Source organism: Aulonocara stuartgranti (assembly GCF_965226115.1).
Source record: "Aulonocara stuartgranti genome assembly, chromosome: 15".
NCBI classification, from domain to species: Eukaryota; Metazoa; Chordata; class Actinopteri; order Cichliformes; family Cichlidae; genus Aulonocara; species Aulonocara stuartgranti.
In genome coordinates, this window is record NC_138951.1 from 13,275,838 (window position 1) to 13,302,627 (window position 26,790).

At 42.8% G+C, this 26,790-nt stretch overlaps 1 long non-coding RNA gene across 1 annotated transcript in view; it reads left to right on the top strand.

The window, feature by feature from the left end:
* Positions 1-22,743, top strand: part of LOC309689687 — a 92,736-nt gene extending 69,993 nt beyond the window's left edge. The window contains exon 3 of the long non-coding RNA XR_014271501.1: positions 21,489-22,743. This is a non-coding gene — a long non-coding RNA (uncharacterized lncRNA). The remainder of the gene's footprint in view (positions 1-21,488) is intronic.
* Positions 22,744-26,790: the final 4,047 nt, after the last annotated feature.

A 26,790-nucleotide genomic window follows, 5' to 3' on the forward strand; every position in this document is an offset into this window, starting at 1 on the left:
ATGCTAATATCTTGTCTTGAGATAGCGGACACCACACACACACACACACACACACACACACACACACACACACACACACACACACACACACACACACCAACATGGCCTGGAAGAGTGTTATGTCAAGTACCTCCCATCATGCTTTGTTCCTGTGTAGTGAAGTGAGTGAAGCGAATGGCAATTCTTCATTCTCACCCGTCCCTCCCACCCCAACTTTCATCCTCTCCTGCCTCCCTTCCTTCTAACCCCATCCTCGCTCTCCCCACTGCACTAATCCGTATTGAGGAAGCCCCCCCCCCCACACACACACCCTAAAGCTTCCTCCCCCATTTCAATCTCTCCCACCTTAAAAGTCTCTCTGCTTCTCTTTGTTTTCATTTTTATTTCAGGTTTTGTTTTTTGTTCCCCTTCTCTCCCCCCCCCCCCCCCTTTGTTCACTCCCACCATTCTTCTTGTTTGAGCCTTATGTTTTCCATATTTTAAAAATTCAAAACTGGAGACTGTGATTCACTTCAGGGAGCGACTTAAAGCTCAACACGGTCATCCACCCTCTCTTTCTTGCTCTGTCCCTTCAGCAGTACTCACTGTACCAATCAATCAATCTCCATTTCTTACATTCCATCTCTCCTCTCCAGCATCCTATCGTGGATGAGAAACAAAGCGGGCTCCCATTATCCTCCACTACAACCCACCCACCCACCTACCCTTCAGCTTCCGACCGGGCCTGGCTGGTTAATCTTCCCGAGGCGTTCAGTGTCTAACCGACCCCCCTGATGCCAGCAGACAAAGAGAGGGCTCCCTAATTCTCCCTTTCTCTCCTTTACCCTCACCCCTTCACCACCACCCCCCATCTACATTCTCCATCTACAGGGCCCCAGAACCAGCGGAAAGGCTTTGAAGAAGGGAACACCCCCTCCCAGTTTCTGCCTTCCATCCCTGTAGTACCCCCACACCCCTTAAAAAAAAAAAGAAACTGCACCGCTAAGGCTGTCAGGGTGGCCCTTCCTTCTCTACCCCATTGTGGGGTCCTGTGTACCCGCTTTACATATCCCAGAAACTTACTCTACCCAGTCACCCTCCCACCCCCACATCGCATCCAGCTCATGAAAGACCGACTTGCTCAAGAATGTTGTTTTTAGTTCCTTCCTTTTCTCATTGAGTGGGTGATTGGTGATGTGCCCGGTTTTGTTGCCCGTATCAATGGTGCCACTTGATGACAATTTGGCGGGCGAGACAACCATTTTTAATCAGACGTTAATTTATTGCGCTGCACCATTGCTGGCGTGACTTTGGCTAAAGGAATGAGTAGGCTGTTGTGTAGCTTTTTGTTCAATGTTTTGTTGGGGAGTGTGGCTAACATTAATAGGGTGTAGCTGTAGTTCCTCTTCAGAGAGACTTCCAGTGCGACTTAGCCTTGAGACTATTAAAAAATATATTAGCTGACATACACATGTGTACTAGAATCACTTGATCCTGTAACTAGTGAATGACTGACGAGGTTGCAGCATTTTCAAATTGCATAATTTTGAATATTTTAATTTTTGCATGACAAAAGTGCCGTAGACATCTGAAATCTAGTTGGACTAAAATGCTAGACAGTATCAAGAGACAAAATCATATGCCGCTGCCAGCAGTTGGTAAACATCAGAACACGTGTAACCTGCAGTGAAACCTCTCTACACTACTGGTGTTGGAAAAAGTGTTCTTCGAACAGATGAAACCAAGATGAACTTTCACCAGAATGGCTAGACAAGAACAGTATTAAATGGGGTGACTGGTGGTGTGAATTGTTGTACATACACACACACAATGACTCTAAATCCAAAACTGAAGCCCAAGAGACCCATGGATAAGAAAAAAAGGGCTTCTTTAAAGAAGGAAACCCAACATTTGGTGATATTCTTAACTTCAGGTATTGATTATACTTCATTCCATGTAGTGCTATATTTATAAATATGGTTGTGCTTTGGTAGTCCAGTCATTTATAACCTTGCAATAACAAAACTGGGAAAAAAAGACCATAGTTCATAAATAGTTAATACAATATTTTTGTTAGACCTTGCAAAATAATGCCTGAAGACTACAGTTTATTCATGTCTTCTTATCTTGATTTGAATTATGAACAAGTCTATTGTGTATCAAAGTCAGAATGACAGTAAGTGTTTAAAAACATGTAGAAATTCAAACAGAAATAGACAGACAAACAAATTGCGCTTTTCACATACCTGCACCACGGTGAGGAACTGACAACTAGAAATCTGAGCTTGCACCGTGACCAAACAATCACTGGCGCTTCTCTCCATCTGTCTTTCTCTATATTCGTAGTGCTTTGCTTAAAGTGTCCAATATCTTTTTCCAACTATAAACTGTCAGCCAGTAAGTCATTCAGTTTCTGTGTTTTTTGCTGCTTTTGTTTGATTCTAAAGGCAAACTTTTCAAGTCCAGTCTTCTCCCACTTTCCTAACCCCATTACCAGTTAAAGTAAAAGGTGGTGGGGGAGGGGGGCAGCAATGTCTGTGGGTGGACACCTGAATGAATGGCATGTGCATGACTAAAAAAATGATCCTACTTCAAACAACAGTATGAATCAGTAAGGTATCAGTAACGTCACCACCCACTCAAAAGCAATAAAACAAGTGTGAGGAGGAGTGTCTTACAAGAAGTGAAAGCAAAGTGGTAAAGAAAACGTTAACCATTAACAGAACTGTACTTAAACGTCTTTTCCTGGGTTTTATGAATGAATGTAGCCTTTGTCCTGAATTAAAAATTAAACCGAGCTAGATTGTGTCTCAGTTTGATGCTAAATCTAATTCTGCTGGCCTGCTCAACCCTGCGACTGTCCCACTTATGTAATCAATGTGCTTCTAGGTGCATCTGAGGAATGCATAGGGGATTTACATAGATTGGGGTGCACCATGAGGGTTGGGTCCTGCGGTCAAATGAGACAAAAAATCCAAGGGTAGGATATGAAGTCAGTACTTGAAAATACCACCATTGTGAGGAAATGCGGGCCTCGGGCTTTTACTGGATACACACAGAAGGTGTGCAAGCCCTTTTTGGATCATTGCCTAAGCTGAAGATATACGATTATAATCCAACTGTGATGAAGACTTACCTACTCATTCATGTGCGTCTACATTTCATTTACAGTAAATGCCCGCAACTTACAAAGAACAGCAATACAGGAAGTGTTTATTGCTATATCTTATCTCTGTAGGGTCCAATAGAGCTCTACAAGGAGCTAAAGTTCTAATTTAACTTTTACAGCCCATTATTTGCAGGGTACCGGTATAAAGAAAGAAAAAGAGAAACGGGAGTTAAAGTGTGTGTACAGGGCTGTATACATGCGATAAAGACTATAATAGAGTGCTTAAACATTGGCAAGAAACAAAGGGAGGAAAAAGATGCAAAGGTGGAATTCAAGAACTCCGTGATCCCTGTGTGTTGTGGGCATGTGCGTCACTGAGTCAGTTAGAAATTTCAGGAAGTTCAAACGGCTGATTTATAAGGTGTCATTGCTGAGTTGATTGGTTTTGGATTAGAAGGTGTAGCAAGACTTTGCCCCAGGGCTACTTGCTTTGTCTGACACTCGTGGAAGAGAAAATTTTGGGGAGTTTTAAGAACTATAAACAAAATGTAGATGGATTGCAGAAATGCGTGGTTCTGTAATTCAAAGGTTTGCAGGGGGAGAAAAGATGCAACTTACCAATTCAGTTAAATGAGGTGTTCGGTGTCAGATGTTTGAGTAAACACAGAGCAAAATATGACAAAATATTACATTCACGCGATCACTCATGCTGAAATTGTAAATGTAGGAATGAATGCTTCAATTTTATTTTCTGTTTTTGTGATGCTACAACTTGCTATGTTGACACAAAACAGCAGACACAGACGAGCACTCTGCCAAATGTGTGTAGCCCCTCTAGTAAAGGAGTCACATGCTCAAATAGATGTCATTTGGCATTGTGTGGAACTGTAATAACACACAGAGTGTTTCAAAATATCTCCCTGAATGGGTACCCCTTGTCCTCTAGGCCTGCAGTGCTGTAATTGCAGTCTCGTAAAATTGTTGTTTATTGCCTTTTATCTCTTAGAAATTAGCTAGCGGCTTATGGAGACCTTCAGTAGTGAAGTGGCTGCTTGTTTAAAACCAGAGACTGCAAATCAGATGTGACCTGGGGAGCCTAAAATCTAATAAATTGGACGCTGTTTTGTAGCCAGAGCTTTCACGTGTTACGCTTTTGCTTGCGATATTTAGCGATTCTTTCAAGCTTCTTGCTGGTTGTTGAGAATATTAAAGGCAATGGAAATCATCTGAAACAAGCCCACACTCTTCACCTGCACACTAGATACGGATTACAGTATGCTAATATTCAGAGGTGGGACCAAGTCATTGTTTTGCAAGTCTCAAGTAAGTCTCAAGTCTTTATCCTCAAGTCTCAAGTCAAGTCTCAAGTAATGTCAGGCAAGTCAGAGTCGAGTCTCAAGTCACTGGTGTAAAAGTCCGAGTCAAGTCACAAGTCTGAAACTTTGAATTTCAAGTCCTTTCGAGTCTTTAAAAAAAACAAACGAAAAAATAATGTTGCAGTTATGCTAAATGTAAATATTAGACCATGTAATTTTAAAATCTGTGTTTTTCTCAACACATACAAAATAGTGAACTTAGAAAATATACACAAATTGTGAAATTGCACCTCTTTAAAATGCAGCTCAATTAAACCTAGCTCCAAGAATAATTTTCACCGACAGTTCTGAGATACGCTGCATGTTATTCTTGGATGCGGTTGTAGGACCAGCTTTAAAATCGCATGACAAAAATATCATACACATTAAAAAAAACTGTATCACCAACGTAGCCTGGAAAACATTTGCTAGTTAGATGAAGTCAGCTATCTCATCTTAGCATATTTATATGCATATTTATAATTATACGGTTCTTGGAGTGAGTGCATACACTCATGAAGTTTAGTAACTTCCGGTCACTGCAACAAGCCCAGGTACAGTTTACCGACGGATGGGTGCAGGACCTTGAAATGCACCGTGTAGAACGAAAGACCATCGTACGTATCATAAGTTTACCAGTCTCACAAATCGTCTTCATAAATACACATTCGTTAACCGTTTATTAATATAACCTTTGAGCTCAACGGTAATTAATTAGTAGTGGAAATAATTTCTGGTAGCATCACAGAAATGTAGCAATGACAATAATATTGTATGCTGTAATCGTACTGGGCAATTAGTGATACAAAAAACCTGTTTTATCCTGTGAATAAAAGTATGTGTTTTTGTCAGTGTACCATAATAACAGAAGCGAAACGCAATATTGTGTCAGGACAATTTACTATTTATGCACAATAAATAAAGGAGCATAGCGCGACAATTTCTGTTCAGCGCCAGACTTGCTTGTAACCTATATCACCAATTATGTTAAGAAAAATGACGCATTAACTACAACAGCAGACTGACCTTTGTGTAAATGCTTGGAGCAGACTAACCTGTGAGCTGGAGTGTTCTAGGACGTTATATTTGATCTTTGAATGGCTGCAATCCAGTCGCATCTTTGTTACTTCGGAAACATGGCTCGAACAATTTCTCTTCAACGACGTAATCCAATAACAACCGATCTCTTTACCCGTCGGCTTCCCGTGGCTGTCATGCGACCGGCTATTGCAGTTAATAACACAACAGCTTCTTGACATTTTTGTGTTTCTTTTTATCGCTGTGTGACTGATTTTAATTGAAAGCCTGCGTGCGCTAGTACCGCTTGCCACGAGTTCCCAGAATCCTTTGCGGTTCTACCCGTGAATGACGTCACATTTTCAATCTCCATATAATATGCAAGTTAAATTTTATATTTGGGGTAAAATATCAAGTCTTTTCAAGTAAACCGGTTCAAGTCCAATTCAAGTCCCAAGTCATTGGTGTAAAAGTCCAAGTCAAGTCACAAGTCTTAGAACATTTTTTCAAGTCAAGTCTAAAGTCATAAAATTAATGACTCGAGTCTGACTCGAGTCCAAGTCATGTGACTCGAGTCCACACCTCTGCTAATATTAATGTGTTGTTGTGGCAGCAACAATAGATTAATTTTAGCATTTTGGTATTGTTGTCACTAGCAGACCAGATTAACTCTAAGCTGGTCGTTTTTGTGGCTATTCCACTGCATTCAGCATTCATTTCTGATCCTGAACATCCAAATCAAACACTGGATTGCACTAATAGATAAATAATTGAAACAACCAAAGCATTTTACAGTTTTTTTTCATCATCCTAATTTATTGTATTAAATGATAAAGGGACCAACTGCTGAGTTGCTGTCATAGCAGAGCAAACCTGTTTTCAGTTTGTCTGATCCTTAAATCACTAGTTTCTACTATAGCTTTAATGTGGGTTGTCAGAGCACATTTTCCATATCCTTGAACCATGCAAATGAACTTTTTTCTTAAACATGAGGGGGGCAACAGCCATTAATAAAACACTTATTGTAGTTTCTCCATACCTTTAACATCATGCTTTCATATTTCGCTGCCATTCGTTACAGCCTATGTACTCGTGAGGCATATTGGACACTCATGAAACATGAATTTTGAGCCTAATATAAACCTGTTATGTACATAAAATCACAATTTAATGGCTGCCCACATCTAATCTGTAACATTTACTTTGAAAGGGGGAATAATTTCAGGCTTTGAGGATGATAAAGAGTGATGGAGGGTGCTGTATGGAGAAGCAAGCATGCGTTTCCCATATCAATCAAGGCCTATGGATGGTGAGGCTAGTTAGCAGGTCGTGATTGTTTTGAGGCACTTGGCTGGGGTTCCAGTGTATCCCTGAGGCCCGTCCCTTTTGCTCGGCCCAGTGGGGGGCGAGGTGGCGCCTCGGCAGCCTCAAATCCAGCCCACGTTCATGCGTCCGTTCGGATCCATCACTGCAGGGCGGAGTGGTGGGGCAAGGGCCAGTCTTTGTCCAGCGCTGCATTCTTTGGCCCTTTGTGCACAGACCACAACCATTTAGGGATTTTAAAGGCTCGTTTGCACAATTCCTTTTGTCAGCGACCCTCTGCACAGAAAAGCAGTAGAGGGGGGAGAGGCCACTAGTTTTTCAATGTAAAAGGGGAAAAAAGATGGAAAAAACTAAATGAGAAAAGGGAAAAGGAATAAAAGAGGGGCTAAAAAATGGGGTTTGTTGATGTTCTTTTTTAATTACATGGTGTGGCAATATAAAAAATCGGGGGCCCTTGGCACAATAAATATGCCCCATTTACCCCTCCATTTAAACACTGTCTCACCGTGTCTTCATGAGAGCTTTGGAATTTTTCCATCAGCAACAGGCAGGCATACTTTTCTCATGGCACCGAAGTACATGTTGTAATGGGAATCCAGATACCAGCTCAGACACATCACATGTTCTCATTGAGTAAAACAAATACTAAGCAAAACACGATACCGCGGACCCCTCCTGGCTGTCCATAAGAAAACAGCTTCTTATCAAAGCAGAATATTTTCCCTGCTCTCTACATTCTTTTGAATGGGACAGGCCTCCAAGAATCCTTGGCTGGTTTGTTTTGACTGTGATAAACCTTGTGTATGCGTGTGTATGCTTCTGTTTTCTTACCCAAATCTAGTTGAGTCCTTTATGACGTCATAGATTTGCAATGAATCAGTGATTTACTTAGTTAAACATGCAGTACCGCAACACTTATATCGACAGTAACATGCAACATTGTATTTAGGCATATTAAAACACTACCATTTTTTCAATCTTGTTTAGAATAACCAATATTTATATGTATTGGATCAATATAAAAATTGATCCTTTAATAATCGCAATGTTAGTTCAATGGATTTCCTTTTCAGTACGAGAAGTAAATATAGTAAAAAGGCATTCAGCATACAACAAGTCACTGACAAGTAGTGAAAATGTATTTAAATGTACTATTTGACAGATTCTGCTCATCCATCCTGACTCAATGGTGATTCTGTTGTGTTACAATGTATCAAATCAGAGTTTTTATGTGGTATCAACTACTTCCTTACCCTCAGATGTATTTTCTAAACCAAACTAAGCATTTCTAGTATTGAAGAGTGGCTGATGTGAATTATACCCTGCTCTTGACTATATTTGAGATGGGGCAACTTTGGACCTGACTCCAAAATTCATGTGTAAAAAAATTTTAAAAAATCCTTAAGAGTGTGTACGCTCTGGTTCAAAGCCTTCATTTGGTTTTCAGTACGCACAAAGCCAATTTTAAGGTAAAATATTTACTTACACATCTAATAAATGCTAGTCCTAATAGACTCTCCTAACGTTTTTTCATTTGTAATCAGCTTGCTGATAAATGGGATGCGTGGAGGTGATTTTAGATTTTAGCAAATGTGAAGAAGGTTTTGTGTTTATGTTTGTGTTGTTGTTTAGCGGTCAGTTAGCATTACATTGCACATGAATAGGTGGCCACAGGGGGTAGATGGCAACAAGCTAATCTGATGCTATGGCGAATCCTTAAAGACTCTTCTAGTCCTTTAAAGCACATTGTTATCATCCTGATTGGGTTTAGCACCCAACCAGAAACCAACGCATTCCTTCCCATTGTGTTTCATTCACCAGAAAAGCTGGAGAGAAACAAAAGAAGCTGAGCATCACAATCTGGCCCTATTGTTGCTCATACAGTGACAGGCAGAGTCTGTTAGAAAGTTTTATTGACTGACTTAACACTTGGCTGTGAGGAATTTCAAGATTCAAATACTATTTATTTTTATTCGAGGGGCTTTCTCTGAGTGGGTGCAGATCCTCTGAATTGGGAGGAGAATCAGTAAGGGTCATTACTTCTGGTTCAAGAGGTCAAAGTTGAAATGACATCCAATGTGGTGATGAAGCAAGAGGAAAAACAAAGTGTTGCTAAGCAACGAGCAAATGGTATTTAGGTTAAGATCAAGCTTTTTAGACAAGCTTTACAGGTGGTCTTGAAAGAAACTTCTGTCGTGCAAATTTGACAGAAGGTTACTCAAGATGTTTGAAATTACAAGTCTGGACAGATGTGACTGGCTTTTCTTCTTAATCTATAGGGACATACGTTTTCTTCTTTGATGTATTCTGTGTCTTTTACCACTTGGACTTTTACCTCATCTTTTCTCAAGATTGTAAATATGCTCTGAGCAGCTTACTTGCACAGGCGTGTTCTTGCGGGATTCCAAGGACTCTGTGTAAAGAAACAAAATGCCGATTTCTGCAATGCGTCGACTGATTTTGTCTTGCAGTATGAGTGAATCTGAACCTGTACAAAAGTAGGGCTCAAGTTTGTCAGCAAGCACCCAGATCTATATATGGATGCACGATGGCACAGCTTTTAAGGAGAAGATGACCTCTGGCTTCTGTAAGCACACATCCTGACCCTGCTACCTCAATATTCATCCCAGTTCTCAGCTGTTGCTTTCCTAGTTCTCTCTTACTCTCTGTTTTTTATTATTGTATGGAGCTGGCCCTTCCAGCAGCAACCCACAGGAAGTCATTCACTTCCTAATTTTCTGCACATCAAACAGGGGTCACCACGGAGACGCAGACCATAAATTCACCCCACCCCTCCCCTCCGATGTGGTGTGATAGTGCAGTAACAGCTGCCTCTAATTGGGGCTGTAGGTTCAAACTGCTAACATATGACTTCCCTCCCATTCAGTAACACGCTGTCTGCCACTGCCAAGGCCGCAACACACAGACCAGATCGCCGGCACAGAGAAGGATGAGGTTTCAGACAGAGGAAGACAGAGAGAGTAGAGATAGTACGGGAAGCTTGGTGTGGTTTTGGGATGAGCTCTGAAGTGGTCCAATGTTTCCCCATCCAACCTCAGAGACCCTCTGTTCAATGGGAGCTCACCCAGATTGAAAAAGAGAAAGAGAGGGGGATGAAAAGAGAAACAGTGGCAGACTGTGATAACAAAGGCAACCACAGTATGGTTTTGTGATGGCTCCCTGGGCGAAAACCAATGAATAGTGCGATCTGGCTGGGCCACGTGTTGCGTGGTCACTAAAATATGGAGTGCTTCTATGAATCTTTTCATGTTTAAAAAAAACCCAATTATTATTTTCTTGCTTTCCTCCAACTCTAGGTCTGGCTATAGGATCAGTTACCAAATAGGTTTCTTTTTTCTGCCAAATGACACTTTAATATATGTACAGATAGATAGATGCTCAAACTGATGTTCATGTGTTAAAGCCATTGAAACATAGTGAGCTATTTGCAACACATGACCATGGGAGAGGTGTCAGAAGAGGAGTCTATAATCCAAAGGGCTCAAGAGGCTTTAGTACCTGCCACTGCAATGTAAATTGGTCCCTCAGAAAGTGAACGAGTCGGCCTATTGTCTCTAATGGCCTCTTGTTAGAGATGCTGCCTGCAGTGTGAATTTGAGTTTGTATACCCGCTCCAGGGTACGTGCATTTGCACTTCCTAGCTTCCCTTAAGTTTACTGCATTTAGCAGGAAACACAATTAGCCCAATCAAAGTGAAAGGAGGGGGTCGGGAGTGGAGGGAGGAGAGTACGTTTTATGAACATGGGTGGTGAAACAGCAGCATTGTGAAGGCAGAGGATATGAGGTGCTGGGCGGCAGCTTTTTGATGTAGAGGAGTCCTTAGCAGGCATCTGACTCTTGTTAAAGTGCACCGACGTACAATTAAAGATATATGGTCCGGGACAGCCGTGTGATTTGGATACATTAGAGGATGAGATTTTAAAGGGAGCTGTTTAAAGGATGGCCAGTAAATACTATTCAGCACTAATGTGTGCTCTGATGTATGCCGTGAATTAGGTATTTTTTAAGAGTGCCATTTTTAAAAACATGTTAATGGATGTCTATTAAAAAAAAGGATGTTAGGGGGATTAATTACAGGTCCACAAAATGTTGTGTGAGCAGATTTTCATTAGAGGAACAAAGCTACCAATCCAGTTTGTCTTTTATTCTGCCTGTCAGGTTTTCTTGTTTCTTTCCGCACTTCATTTGCTCAAGATACAAAACCTCATTGCTTAAATTCCATAGACATGTTCAGTGAAAGTGTCTCTTGAAACTAACAGGATGTCCTGTTAGTTTCAGGGAACACAAGATTTTAGAGAATGGCTGCCTCACTGTGACATTAAGTCTGCGCCTTGTCTGAATCTAGCTTAGCAGATTAATATGAATTTTGTTTTAATATTTCTAAAAGTTACCTGAAAACAGAATCTTAAAACAAACAAACAAAAAAAAACAAACAACAAAAACAATAAATATTTAAAGGGTAGAAATAAAATCAAAGTATTATACGCTGAACAAACAACTCATTCCTGAAGAAACTGATTGTTAGACACGTTTGACGCTGGGATACTCATTGGCTGCTGTCCTAAAGTCATTCCAGGTTCCACTCCTGTTGGTTAAGAACAGAAACTGAGGCTAAAATCTGCAGATGCTCGCCAAAACTGGAGAGTAGAAGACTGGAAAAATGTTGCTCGGCTTGATGAGTCTCGATTTCTCCTTTGACATTTAGATGGTAGGGTCAGAATTTGGCTTAACATGAAACGACATGGTGTGAAGGATATTTTTTGGCACAGTTTGGGATGTGTTGGAATAGGACATTCACATCATGGATGTGCAGCTGACAAATTTGCAGCAGCTGTGTGATGCTATCATGTTATCATTGACCAAGAATCTATGAGGAATGTTTCCAGCACCTTGCTGAATCTGTGCCACAAAGAATGAAGGTACTTCTGAAGGTAAATGGGGCTTCAACCTGTAGTAGCAAGGTGTACCTAGCAGGGTGTCTAGTACAGCTTCAGTATAGATGTCATGTCCTGGCCAGTTTAGGCCATCTGCCAGACTGGAGGTGTGAGGATGTGAGTGGGTGCTGTTTGAGGTATAAAAAGGCAAGGGGACTAGCTATTTAAAAAGTTAGTGAATCAGGAAATTCCTCAAACACTCTTGGGGGAGGGGGTGGAGGGTGGCTTAAGCTGACCCTCTGTTTCCAGCGCTCTCATACCCTTATGTGGACTCAAAAGTGGGCTCACTGGATGTCCCTTAGTCAGCACAGGCAGGGGGTGCAGACAAAAGACCCATTCTGCCAACAAAAGGGGGCATTTAGACCGTCACATACCCTGGTGGCTCCAAGGGTGGGGATGTCGGGGGTGCTAGGGAAGCCAAGAGAGCAGAGATAGGAGAGTTTGAAACTTCAATGGAAAAAAGCTTGGTATAGAAAAGGGTCAGTGCTGTCCAAAAGCTAAGCTTACCTATGGGCAGGGACAAAGGTCAGGGAATAGATACACAGAGGAATCCCTGTGGTAATGCTGAGGGAAGCAGAGCCAAAGGGGGCTGAGCCTAATGACTTAAAGACTGTGTTCAATAATTCAGCCTCTTTATTTGTTTCAATTATAAGATTACTTGGCACAGTCGGGCCAAAAACAGCAGGGTCATCTGGCTCATTTGGCAGCACACTTCTCCGGCCAATCAAATAAGCACAAGTGCACAGCCCAGGTAGAATACAGTGTAAGGTGGGTGGTGTGACATTATGGTAATTACCTGAAACAGTTCCATTTAAACTGCTGTTCAGCATCTTTGTGTTAAAGACCTTTAAAGGACCTTTAAAGTTTTTAACCTTGTTTATTTGTCAGTATGATGTAAATGATGAGGGTGAGCATTTCCACCTTGGAAGTGTAGTAACAGTTTAAAAAATTCTGGTTCAGACAGCTAGCATTTTAAACCAAACATCCCTGGGAATCAATCCTGTCAGCTTGCGCTGTGATGCTAACATCTCAAACTGGCAATAATGTTTATAATCATCTATACTTTTCTGATGTTGTTGGGATTGATATGTTAATTTCCATTTAGATACATGATCTTCTTATTGTTCTTCAGAATCTGAGTATTTTAACTGTGTTTGAGTAAAGGTAGCTGCAGGCTACAGCCTTGTTGAGTTAGCCATTTTGATTAGCAGAATGGATTCGTTTCAGTTCACATCTACACATAAGCGCAAACTCCACGAAAGCAGTGGAAGTTATACAGTGTTTCGAAATACGGCACTACTTTTAAAGAGTGACACCCTTTGATCAAGTGCTTGCCTAACATATAGTGTAAATATGCAAATTGTGCTAACCTGCAGCAACTTCAAAGATCGACTTCCATTTAGATAAAGCACACACAAGCTCAAGGGGAAAGTAAAAAAAAGGCACTTTCATCCCCATCGAATGGAGGACATTTTTTTCCTATCCTTATACAGCTCCCAGGTGCCCTGTGTGCCCTCCCTTCCCTTTCTTTGGCCCAAATCAAAGGCTGATACTCTAAACGCGATGAATGACATTGATCTTAATCTGTGAGGAGTAAGGGTAATTTCGATGGGTGTGTGTGTGCGAGTGGAACAGAGAGAAGGTCAGGGGGTCTGTGGAGAGGGGGAAGATGATCTCTGTGCTCCAGCAGGGCACAAAGCGAGGGCGCAAGCTACAGGAGCACCCTCCCGTACAATGCACCCTGAGGATCGTTAAGTGATTGTGTTACAGAGAACAGGTGAACTGCGTCTCTCTGCCTCGTCTTTTATATTTTCCTCTCTATTATGATTTACAGGGCTATTCTTCTCCCCCTGCTGCCCCACCATAACTTGTGCTGTTCTTTTGAAGGCAGGCCTGATCACTGCTATTGTACCTGGCCGGCTTTGAAGTGCCTAAGTCTTAAATGATGATGAGACAAGGAGAATGCTTTTCTCTAACAGCCAGGGTAAAAGAGGCTCTTGTTTCTGACAGGTGTCCTTTATAGAAGGGAGTGTGCTGGACTGGTGTTTTGTTGGGGATCGGGTTCCACCCTTCTCCATCACCTGCTAATTGAATAGCATTAGCTTGCCATCTGTGGAGATTTACTGGAAATGACCTCATTGTTGTGTTTAGATTACAGATTAGTCAATAATGAGGAAAGATGTGCATTGTAAATAAAATCCACTGTTGTGGAATAATAAAACAAAATAATTTCCGGCTTGCTGGTGACAAATTCTGTTATTGTCATTTCAAAATAATCATCCATCTGAGCTTTTGTAAACGGTTTTTACTGACCCAAACAAATGTCTTACTTGATATGATAACTCATCAAAATGTTGCTTTTCCCCAGGATTTGATTGAAGATTCACAGTTTAGCTTATTTACAAATTGTCTTACAGTCAGTTTTGAACTCAGGTGTGAGACTCAAGCCATAATTCATACCATGTATAGGTAGTTATTTTAAAATACATTGATGTGGAAAAGGTCTGTTCTCTAGGCATGTTACATTTTTTGTTGTTCAGAATGGAGAAAGCCTTTGAGACTGTAGAAGGTTTATGATTATTGATGATCCATGTCTTATATATAATCCATAGTTCGGTCTTACTATCCCATCTAGTTCCCTTCAAGATTTATACACTCCCATGTTGCATGCTGGGGTTTGTTTTACAAACTGTTATTAAGTACACTGATAACTACTTGTTAGCCACCCTTCAGTCTCCTTTCCTCAACGAGCTAATCTGCCAGTAAGTTATATTTTCTGTAAGGACCTCAGAGTATCTCCCAATATCCTATCAGATATCATCAGATTTGTATTGAGGTTTCTCACGTGGCGTCATGCGCACATTGCTCATGAGTCGTCTGACATACTGGACTTGATACAAAAACTGTTTGCTAGGGAAAAATGTGCATTCCTCAATTCGTTGTCACTGGCTCCTGGAAGTTGCTTTTACTTTGTTTGTAGATAAGTCTGTCACTTCCATCCATAGCAGTCAGTTGAGAGATACACATTTTTTCCTAGCAACAGGTGGTTGCCATGGGGTCGCTGGCCAATCCGTAGGCCTGTGTGACTTTAGCAATAATTTTTCCAGTCGGTAAAACTGAATTTTGGCTGTAGGCCTGTGTGACTGGAACCTTATTCCCTTGATCCTACATTGTCACTATGATAGTGCCAAAATGGCACATTTTTGGTCTGTGGTCATGTGCCCACAAAATCTCAACACTAATCTACAAAACCTGATTATTATATTTTATCCATATCAAATTTAATGTATCATCATGTTGTCTAGCAACCACCTATCTCCGAATCTGGCCATATCTAGCATTTATGCACCTGTAACACCTTTTAAAAGTGCAATATTATTTAAGTTTCACGACAGAAGTTCTAAGTTCATTGTGTCAGGTATAATCATTCACTTGACACTGCCCTCGCTGTGAACATTTATTACCTAATTTATGCTACTTGGCTGACAGTATGTGGTTTTACAGATCCTTTAAATACAAAGAGATAAAAGCTCAAGTGACATTGTTGATATAAATGAACTGCCAGAGAACAAGCACATAATCCCAAAAGATGCCAAGGACTTTTTCATGGTGCAAAGAGGTGATTATCGCATATTTAATCTTAAAACTTGTGGTATGTAGGAAATGATTCCTTGTGAATCAGCTGAGTTGAATAAGATCAGAATCAGAATCAGAATGGGGTTTATTGCCAAATGTTGAGCAGGTTTACAACATTAGGAAATTGCTGCGGTGCTTCAGTGCAAACATAGTGTCATAAATAGCACTTAAATAGACATGGAAAAAAATAAAAGTAGGGATAAGAATTAAAAGTGCTACGTTGAAAGATATATACATGAGTGCAGGTGGTGATCAGTGCCAAACATGGAATGATGCAGTGAACACAGCGTAGGGTCATGTGTTAGTGGTGGGAACAGTCATATGGTTATTGTTCATGTGTCCAACAGCAGAGGGGAAGAAACTGTTCTTATGGCGAGAGGTTCTGGGGCGAATGGACCGGAGCCTCCTGCCTGAGGGTAGCAGGTCAAACAGACTGTGTCCAGGGTGAGAAGGGTCAGCTGAGATCCGAGCTGCACGCCACAATGTCCTGGAGGTGTACAGGTCCTGCAGAGATGGGAGTCTGCAGCCAATCACCTTCTCAGCAGAGCGCACAACACGCTGCAGTCTCTGTTTGTCCCTGATAGTGGCTCCAGCGTACCACACGGTGATGGAGGAGGTGAGGATGGACTCGATGATTGCAGTGTAGAATTGCATCATCGTCCGTGTTGGCAGGTTGAATTTCTTCAGCTGCCTCAGGAAGTACATCCTCTGCTGGGCTTTCTTGATGACGGAGGTGATGGTGGGCTCCCACTTCAGGTCCTGGGTGATGGTGGTACCCAGGAAGCGGAATGAGTCCACAGAGGTGATGGGGGTGTCAGTCAGGATGATGGGGGGGAGTGGGGCTGTGTGCTTCCTGAAGTCCACAATAATCTCCACTGTCTTCTGGGCATTCAGCACCAGGTTGTTGTGGCTGCACCAGGACACCAGACGTTCAACCTCCCTCCTGTAGGCAGACTCGTCCCCGTCCAAGATGAGTCCAATAACGGTGGTGTCATCTGCAAACTTGATTAGCTTGACAGACTGGTGGGTGGAGGTGCAGCAGTTGGTGTACAGGGAGAAGAGCAGAGGAGAAAGAACACAGCCCTGAGGGGAGCCGGTGCTGATGGTCCGGGAGTCCGAGACATTCTTTCCCAGCCTCACGTGCTGCTTCCTGTCCGTCAGGAAGTCAGTGATCCACCGGCAGATGGGATCAGGCACATTCATCTGGGAAAGCTTGCCTCGGAGATGGTCTGGAAGGATGGTGTTGAAGGCAGAGCTGAAGTCCACAAACAGGATCCTGGCGTAGGTTCCTGGGGAGTCCAGATGCTGCAGGATGAAGTGTAGGGCCATGTTGATGGCGTCGTCTACAGACCTGTTGGCTCTACATGCAAACTGCAGGGGGTCCAGGAGGGGGGCCGTGAGGGTCTTGAGATGGGAGAGAACTAGGCGCTCAAAAGACTTCATGACCACAGATGTCAGAGCCACGGGTCTGTAGTCATTTAGTCCAGTGATCCTAGGTTTCTTGGGGACAGGGATTATGGTGGAGGACTTGAAGCAGGCAGGCACATGACATGCCTGCAGTGAGGAGTTGAAAATGCCAGAAAACACTGGGGCCAGCTCGTTTGCACAGTGTCTGAGGGTGGCAGGAGACACACCGTCTGGGCCGGGAGCTTTTCGAGCATTCAGACTCTTAAACTGCTTCCTCACATCTGCTTCATGAATATGAAGAGTTGTGGTGGGAGGAGGTGGTGTGAAATCCTCTTTTGTGTGGGGTGAGGAGGGGGGTGTTGTAGGTGAACGGTTTGAAGGTGGTGATGGCTCTATGGAGGGGGGAGAGGTGGGGGAATTAGTGTCCAAAGTGTCTCTATTGTTGGGGCCGTTGGAGGTGTGAAGGCTGCCTGATGGCTCGTCAAAACGGCAGTAGAAGTCGTTAAGGGTGTTGGCTAAGAGCAAGTCATCAGTGGAGTGGGGGGTTTTAGGCTTGTAGTTTGTGATATTCCTAAAACCTTTCCACACAGAGGCCGAGTCATTCTCTGAGATCTGCTGCTGCATCTTCTCAGAGTGCTGATGTTTAGCAATGTCCACTTCTTTAGTGAACCTGTACTTGGCCTCTCTGTAGCAGTCCCTGTCTCCGCTTCTGAACGCCTTTCTCTTTTCCAGCCACAGCTTTTTGAGTTTAGGAGTAAACCAGGGTTTGTCATTGTTATAACTCACCCTGGTGCGTGATGGCACAATGCTGTCCTCACAGAAGTGGATATAGGAGGTGACAGTGTCCGTAAACTCGTCCAAGCTGTTAGAGGCAGCCTTCAATGTGTCCCAGTCTGTGGTCTCCAAACACGTGCGAAGCTCCTCCACAGCCTCGTTGCTCCACAGTTTTTTAGTCCTCACGACAGGTTTGGAGAGCTTCAGCCTCTGTCTGTACGCGGAGATTAGGTGGATCATGACGTGGTCAGAAAGTCCGAGTGAAGCGCGGGGCACCGCGCGATAGGCCCCGCTGATCGTGCTGTAACAGTGGTCCAATGTCCTCTCCTCTCTGGTCGGGCATTTAATATACTGCTTATATTTTGGAAGCTCATGGCTCAGATTGGCTTTGTTAAAGTCCCCAAGAGCAATGATGAGAGAGTCCGGGAATGTCCGCTCCGTGTGGAGAATCTGCTCCACAAACTCCCGCGGAGAATAAAACGGTTTGCAGTGGATAAAAAGATATTCCAGAGAGGAAGAGCAGTGCTGAGCAATCACTGTCACATCTGTGCACCAGCCACTATTGATGTAGAAGCAGAGACCTCCACCTTTGGACTTACCGGAGAGAGCGGCCTGCCGGTCCGCGCGCAGCAGATGGAAGCCCTCCAGCTTGAGCGCGCAGTCTGGGATGTTCTCACTGAGCCACGACTCCGTAAAACATAAGACACAGGAGGAGGCAAAGTCTCTGTTCATGCTTCTCATCAGGGCCAGTTCGTCAATCTTATTCCCGAGTGAGCGTACATTAGAAAGGAAGATCCCAGGAAGAGCAGTTCGCAGTCCGCGTCTCCTCAAACGCACGAGTGCGCCGGCTCGCTTCCCTCTCTTTCGGCGTCTCGCTTTCCTGGTCAGAGTCAGCAGTAAATCTGCCGCAGATGCGACAAATATTGGAAATAAATCCACAGGCGTTGTAGTCCTGTAGTTAAGGAGCTCTTCTCTGGTGTACGAGTATCCAGAGGAGTGCCCAGACACAGAAGAAATGCACAAAAACAAAACAAAAGTAACGCACTGAAGCACCAGGGCGACCATCCGCGGCGCCATCTTGGTTAGAAGATGTTCAAGGACAGATTTTTTTAATAGCTTCTTTTAACTCATGAACACCAAAGGTAGTGTATGAAATCAGAAATATCAACCAGAATGGAACCCTGACAGACTTAATTCATGTGCAAACAAATTACATCAGCTGTTATCTCTTCATTAACTCCAGTCTAAACACTGCATCCTTGTTTGGTGTGTGTGTGTGTGTGTGTGTGTGTGTGTGTGTGTGTGTGTGTGTGTGTGTGTGTGTGTGTGTGTGTGTGTGTGTACTGATGTGTGGGTGACACTGCAATAGTTGGAGTATGCATAGCGGTTTGTGCACAGTAGTGCATGAAGGCACTCATATCTGTGTCTGTGCGTGTTTGTGTAACACAGTTTTGCATCAATGATTCCAAATCCAGCCTCGAGTGCACATTCAGATAGAGGCAAAACGCAGGCCGCTGCTGGGCACGGCCATCTGGGCCCAGCCCCGGGCGGGTATTCTCTGGAGTGGGGGGTGTTTGAGCTGTTGTGGGGGGTGGAGGTTTCACGATAGTATTACAGGATGGTTAGTGTGTGATTAGGAGGTAGAGTAGAATAAATATACCCCTCCTCCATTCCATCCTTCCGCCTCAAGCTTGCGGTATGATGGAGAGGGGGAGACTGAACACACAGCTGTCCTCAGCCATTATCAGTGATGGATGAAGCCAGAGCAGAGCATCAATGGCATGCTGCACACTCACTCGAATGTGTCAGTGTATTGGGCTGTGTATCTTATTTAACTTTGTGTGCACAAGAGAGATAGAGGAAGAATGGAAAGAGAAAAAGGAATTTGGATAACGTACTGGAAATATCTTGATGATGTAATTAATCACTCATTTGTTGTAGATGGCAGAATAAGTGAAACAAATGAGGAAATATAAGCCTGATACACCTTTTACAGCAAATCGTGTATTTTGAGTTGCTGAGGTGTTATCTCTGACCATGATATCCCATTTTCTTCAGCAGCAGGTGGTTGTAGCAATGGTTCCAGCACAAAAACTGGAATTTCCAGTGCTTTTATTCAGTTTTTCCCCACAGAGTTTTACAGTGGCAGACACATAATTGCAATATTAACCAATTACATTTGAGACAATGGAAAGCTGTGGTGTCCAAAAAGGAGGAAACTATTGTACATTTAAAATAGTTGCAGACAATTAGGAGGAAGAGGTCAATTGTACAAATGCATATTCTTATTAAACGATGTGATCTTTTCAGCAACCAAGCTTGAAAACTGTTTTGCCCATTCAGGATTGATGAAATCAAATCAAAACATCTGAAAATAAAAGGATTAATAAATGCACCAACATAGATAAAAAGGACAGACTAGAATTAGGTCTCATCTAGCTTGCGTGCAATTGACCAACCAGCTTTGCAAGACAAGTGGAAATGGTTTTATATAACACTTTTCTAGTCTTGCTGACGACTGAAAGAGCTCTACCGCGCATCCATGGCCAGTTGAGAATCATCTCACTCAATCTGATAACACTAATAAAGGAGCACTTTAAAGTGCCAATTTTGGCCGTAGCTTTGTCCTTATATGCGCTTGTATTTATCAATGAACAGCTGTTTACCTGCCAGAAAACCTGAGAAAAACCCCTGACCTGAGTATTTTTCTGAGTTCAAATCAATATCAAACAAGGACAGATTGGAGGACATTGGACATTGAAATGTGTGTGGAGGAGTTGTAAAATAAGACATTTGTTTGATGTATAATCCCAGATGGATGTTAAATGTTACCAATAGTGCAAACGTCCAGCAATAACCAGTGCACTGGTGGATTGTATCTGAAGTGTCTCTTTGAGGGAGGGGGCATTAAATCAAATCCAATAATGTTCCCTGCTCCTGGTCCACCAATTAAAGTAATCAATGCCATGCCTGAGTTACCACAGCATCATAGTCTCAGGCTGTTCTGTAGACCTTCATTCCCATCAGCCCGGCTCGTGAATACTACTGCCTTACTCTTACGACCGTTAAAGCTCTCTCTGAATCTGATTCTTCTGTAATTAACCCCTGTGTGTAATCCTGAGAGCTTGCTGATATCCAAAATGCTAACTCGATCCCCAACCAAGGTTTCCCTGATTAGATTAGCGTGCGCTGACTCATATTCGAACAATGCTGTCGTCTGACTCAACAGCTGTCAAACACAAGAGATGGGCATAAGCCGCCAATTAAATATGCTAATGTATTTCATCCTCTTAGATAGGCGAATTATGTGTGTGAATAGGCTGGATTCAGGCTATTTGTCCTAATTTTCTTCAGTAATTAAAAGCTTTATTTCACCACTGTCAGGTTGTCAGTGCATACCTTTCAAGAACGGTAACAACTGCAGGAAGAAAGGGTGTAGCTGTGGAGTGAATTTGTTTTAACCAATTTAATAAGACGCGGTGATTTGCATCTGAGTTGAGTCTGCGTGCAGAAGCAGGCTGGTATTATTAAAATTGAGACTGGTGGTTCTATCTGAAGCTCACTGATCCATCGAAAAGAAGTGACAGCAAAGGCAGACAAGCCTGTAATGGACTGGTCATGGACCAAAGGCCCACCAGAGAATATCTTCTTACAAAGACACAAAAGGGCTTGTAGAGAATGCATACAGAAGGAAAAATAGCTAAACTATCAAATTTTCACATGGTTCTTAATGGTCAGAGTGAATCACATAACATGATGTCTTACAAAAAGAGACAGACCCATCTTTTATTTCCTTCAAAATTGACCGTGACGCTTCAGTAGCAGTTGCTTTGTTTTACACACATCTATGATCTATTGTCTGAAATCCTTTTCACAGGTCCAGATTTGCCACCTACTGACCCCCTCATCTTTTTCTCTCCCCATGTTGTGCAGATGAACACTGGTCCAACTGATAATGATGGGGGATATTGAAAGACGAGTAACCCTGCCGTTTCCCTCTCTCTACGATTCATTAACCCGATTTCCACTGAGCTCTGTCCCACATGTGTCAGCGCCTGCTGAGGATTCTGCTGACCCGCGCGGCCCCCGTCCTCTGCCCTGTCGCACACCAGCTCGCCATCAAACCGACAGATAACTGTCGAGAAGCAAGCAAGGTCGGCCCTGAAGTGTTGATAGCCTCCATGCATATCCTATAGCCACTTTCAGGTCCCAGATGTAGGATAGCAAATCTATATTGCTTTATGTTAATTCAGGCAATTATTTTAAAGTGAGCAAAGAAGGCATCGATGCTGTTTGTAAGAAGAATACATGAAAACATCAGGTATCTAAGCTTGTAGCACAATACAAAAGGTCACGTGTGGCTTCCAAAGAACAGATTGCAGCAATCACATGTCATTGCAATTCACTATTAATATCTAAAATAGGCATTTTGGACTTGAGTTGTTTTCATAGTAGTAGTAGCACTATAGTTTCTCTTATGTATTCCATTTCATGCTGCAGAGATGATTAATTAGACTTTGCAAAAGTACTCGCATGCTTGCTAAAGTAGAGAAAATAAATCACAAACTCTTCATGCCTTACATGTGTGAAACAGAGGGAAAAGAAAGAATAAATGAAGTTCAAAGTGGTAGACTGCACTCTTTTAGATTCAGTAGTATCAAAAGCAACTGCTACACTCTCGTGCTGTTTTACACAAGCTTTAATCCAACTACCCTTGTTTGAACTTAGTTTTCTTTTTAGAGCAACAACAAATCCAAGTTTAATGTCTGTATTGTTTCCTTGTTGGCGGTGTGGGGGCAGGCTCTTGCTGAAAAGGCAAAACACTCCTAAACCACTCGCACTACATCCCCGTACATCCTGTTCTCACCCCCAGTCCAGACCTTGTGCACAATCAGTCAACAGCACTTGTTTCCAAAACAATTCTGGTTTATCCAGATGTTCCCTTTGCAGTCTTCAGTGACTTTTTAATTAGGTAAGGTGTCTTCCCCTGACTCTTTTATATATTAAGTGTGTCCACAGGGCATCAGCACACTACAACCATACAGAGGTTTGATCTTTCTTTTTTTACCCAATGTACTTCTCATTTTTATGACAAGTACATGTATGTTATTCACAATGTCTTGATTTCAAACGTTGATTTGATTGGCTAGTAGCATCACTTATCAACTCTTCAGTGCAAGCAGTTCAGTTTGGCAATGTTATTCAACATGAATCTTAAAGATTTAAAAATATTTGTCTAATATGTTCACATAGAGTCTAAATATGGACTATATTAGTCTCTGTTGGTTTGTCCACTAATTGGAGTTTCTGATAAAGCACTTCACGTTTAGCACCCATTTTTGCTGTACTGATCGTGTGCTTTTGACACAGTTTTGAAGTAGCTGGCAAACCTTGCCCCAGTCAAACACATACTCATTGATTGGCAGCAAAGCCCGCAAGGGAGTCTGGGAGGCTTGATCAATACGTCTCTCACTGAGTTCTACCTTAGTACCAGAGAGTTTCCCAGCCAGCCATCTATTAAGCATGTGTTGGTGCATGCAGAGGATGGTTTAGTTTACTCTAATTTGTTTTACAGGCAGAGGGTGTTTATTGGACCAGAAAAACATTTGTTATCTTTTTCCTCTGGAGGAACAGTCATGAATCAATCTCACTTCAAATGTACAAACACAGAAGCGCCCCGGTGATTACCCCAAATAAACACACGTACAATGGGATAAGTGTACACACACGTATGCACAGAACAACATGGGGATTGCGCAAATGCACACAGCATTCCTTTGGAAAGATATACATGGAGAAAAACATTCTTTGAAAGCCTCGTAATTAGTTTAACACATAGGACATCATGTGTTTTTGTTTCCGCTGTATATATTCACAGTAGTTGTATTAGGTGGCTTATTTATACTAAACACAGCACACTTTATGTTTCATCTTGTGCCCCACCCATATGTAAAAGGATTTGTATAACACTGATGAAATGCCGGTGCTGGTGACTCTTATAAATCAAGCAGTAAAACAACGGTTACACACAGCAGGCTAGTAGTAACATGGAGCTCAAAGGTCAGTAGTTAATTCCTTTACAATTACTCGTTGCAACACAGTTATACTGAAGACAAAACAACAAAAACAACTTGTGTTTAAGTGTTCTGCAAACAAGTGTCTGTGACAAATTAAAGAAGGTCTTTACTTGTCCAGAGATTGTGTGTATAGATTGTGGTATAGATTCAAGAAACATTCCTCAGAGATTTTGGTCCATCCATGATGCAAATCTCCCACCACATCCCAAAAGTACTCTACTGGGTTGAAGTCTCACAACTGTGAAGGTAATTTGAATACAAAGAACTTGTTGAAATTGACATGTTTAAGACCATTTGAATGTCACTGCAAAAACTAAGAATCATCAGACCATTTTTCCAATTTTCTGTTGTCAAACTTTGGTGAACCTATGTGGACTGTAGCCTCAGTTTCCTTTCCTAAGCTGACAGGAGTAGCACCCAGCTTGGTCTTCTGCTGCTCCAGCCCATGAGACTCAAAATTCGTCATTGTCCATAGTCAGAGATACTCTTCGGGATAACCTGGTTGTTGGTTTTCCCAATATGTTCTGCCGACCAGAAATTACAGGAATACGAGTGGGTGGATCTCTGATTAGTTTTTAAACCCCGTTTACTATTGCCAGTGTCACTCAGTATAAATCAGACCACTCATTCTCTTCACGCCACCGGGTCAAAAGACAGGTTTTTAATTCTCGGCTACCCCTGGATAAGAAAACACAATCTCCACATCGACTGGTCAGGACACAAGGTTACAAGCTGGAGTCTATTCTGCCTCACTTTTCTTCAGCTCTGTTCTCAGGAACATCAGAAGCATCTCCTGCTGTACCTTCACCACCAGATCTCACCTCAGTCCCCAAGGAATATCATGACCTCCAGGAGGTCTTCAGTAAGGATAAGGGGTTGTCCCTTCCTCCCTACAGAGCGGAGGAAAGATGCAGTTTGCATGTTCTCCCCATGTTTGTGTAGGTCCAGGTACTACAGCTTCCTCCCACAGTCCAAAGACATGCAGTTAGTGGGGATAGGTTAACTGGAAACTCTAAACCTCCCATAGGTGTGAATGTGAGTGCGAATGGTTGTCTGTGTCTATGTGTTAGCCCTGCGACAGACTGGCGACCCTGAAAAAGAATAAGCAGCAGAGAATGGATGGATGAATGCTAAGAAAGATAAGACACTCCGTCCGTGTATTGACAATAAAGGTTTGAATAGGATCACAATTAAAACCAAATACCCTCTGCAGAAAAACTGTCCCTGCAAGAATTTAAGCCTGAAGTGAAAGGCCCACTCCCACATCCCAAAAACACCTTCGGTGGTTCCCTCAGTTTCACTAACTTCTGCCGTCTCTTCATTCAGAATTACAGCCAGATAGCCACATCAATCACTCATTTCACTTCCACCCAGATGCCATTTATCTGGTCAGTTCCACACTCCTTTTGATTCACCCCATACCACAAAACCATTCATAGTGGAAGTAGACGCTTGGCTTGTGCCTTCTTCTTGCCTCCCTCCAGCCAAGAGAAATTATGATGTGGGTGACGAAGAACTGTTGGAATCCAGGCTCCAGGATGTCAAGCCCAATGCCTTGTCCCGCCAGTTCGTCACCAACACTGACCCACCTGAGACTGCCGCATTCCTTCCTGCCACCTGCAAGGTGCCTTTCGACTCCTAGGACGTCGAAGATGCCATCCGCGAGGCCCTTTAGGATGAGCCTGACCTATGTACCAGTCCACCTGATCGCTGCTACGTCCCGACTACAGCACGTTCAGCAGTCATCCATTGGGCTCACACCTCTAAATTCGCCACCCTGGAGTAGGTAGGACAATTTCATTAATCAAAAGTCACTTTTGGTGGGAAAGTGTGGAAAGAAGTGTCAAAGGCTATGTAGCTGCTGCACCATCTGTGCACTCAGTGACCATCAGGTTTGCTACAACAAGTAACAACCCCATAGCTTTAGATTTTGTTACCAGGCTGCCTGTTTCCTCCGCAAAGTCCGTAATTCTTTCTTTTATTGATAGGTTTTCCAAGTCAGCCCATTTTATTGCCCTAGACAAACTCCTAATTGATCATGTATTCAGGCACCACGGCATCCCTACGGCAATTGTCCTCAATCCACTTCACAGGTCTGGAAGACCTTCTGTACTGCTCTTTGAGCCAAAGTCAGCCTCAGCTTTGGATATCACCCACAATCTAATGGACAGACCAAGAGGCTCAGCCAGGTGTTGGAATCAGCCCTCCACTATGTCACCACACAAAACCCGGTAATTTGGTCTCTGAATCTTCCTTGGTTAGAGTATGCACAAATTGACTTAACTCATCTAGAGCCTTTTGAAGCCTCTCTGGGTTATCAGTCATCCCTGTTTCATGAGAATGATGTTGATCTTACATTTGCACTCCGACTTAGGAAATGGTACTAAAGGCTGTCGCTACACAGATGAGAACTAAGAGCACCCACTTCAAAGTACACTCCAGGCCAAAAAATGACTCGCTGCTAGGGACGTTCCCCTCAGGCCATTCACCCACAAGCTCACCCCAAGCTACACTGGACCCTATGAAGCTGAGACTGTCACCAGTCCTACGGCAGTTTAACTTAAACTCCCTGCATCTATGTGCATACATCCCACGTTCCATGTTTCCCAAGTCAATCCCGTGGACTCTAGTCCCCTGCCCCCGCCACATACTCTTGTCTTGTATTTGCTTCTCTGTGTTAATAATAAAGCTTGTGAAAACCTTAACACTGTTCCATTTGTGTCTGCACTTGGGTCCACTCCCACATAATGGCCTCCGAGCCCTCTTGACACTAGTAGCTTAATATTCTTTTAAACTTTTAGAAGTTCAGCAGCTGACAGCAAGTTCAGGCTGGTTTGTGGCATTCTTGTGGCTTTAACTGTTAGATGTCATAGAAGCTGAGGCAGTTGGCACAGCTGGCTAATTGTCTGTGGCTCATAACAATGACTTGAAAGAAATATGTAACTTATGTAAGAGGAAGGCACTTAAATGATCAATACCCCCTAAACAGCTACATTCAAGATCAATATAGTGTAAGGATTTGCCAGGGGAATGGATTAATGGAGGAAGTGTATAAATGTCAGCGTAGACACATCACTGAATATATGTGCATTGGATGAGTGTTGAAACAAAATTTACTGGCCCAGAGCTGTTTGCGTAATTACTGATGTGGTAAGGCT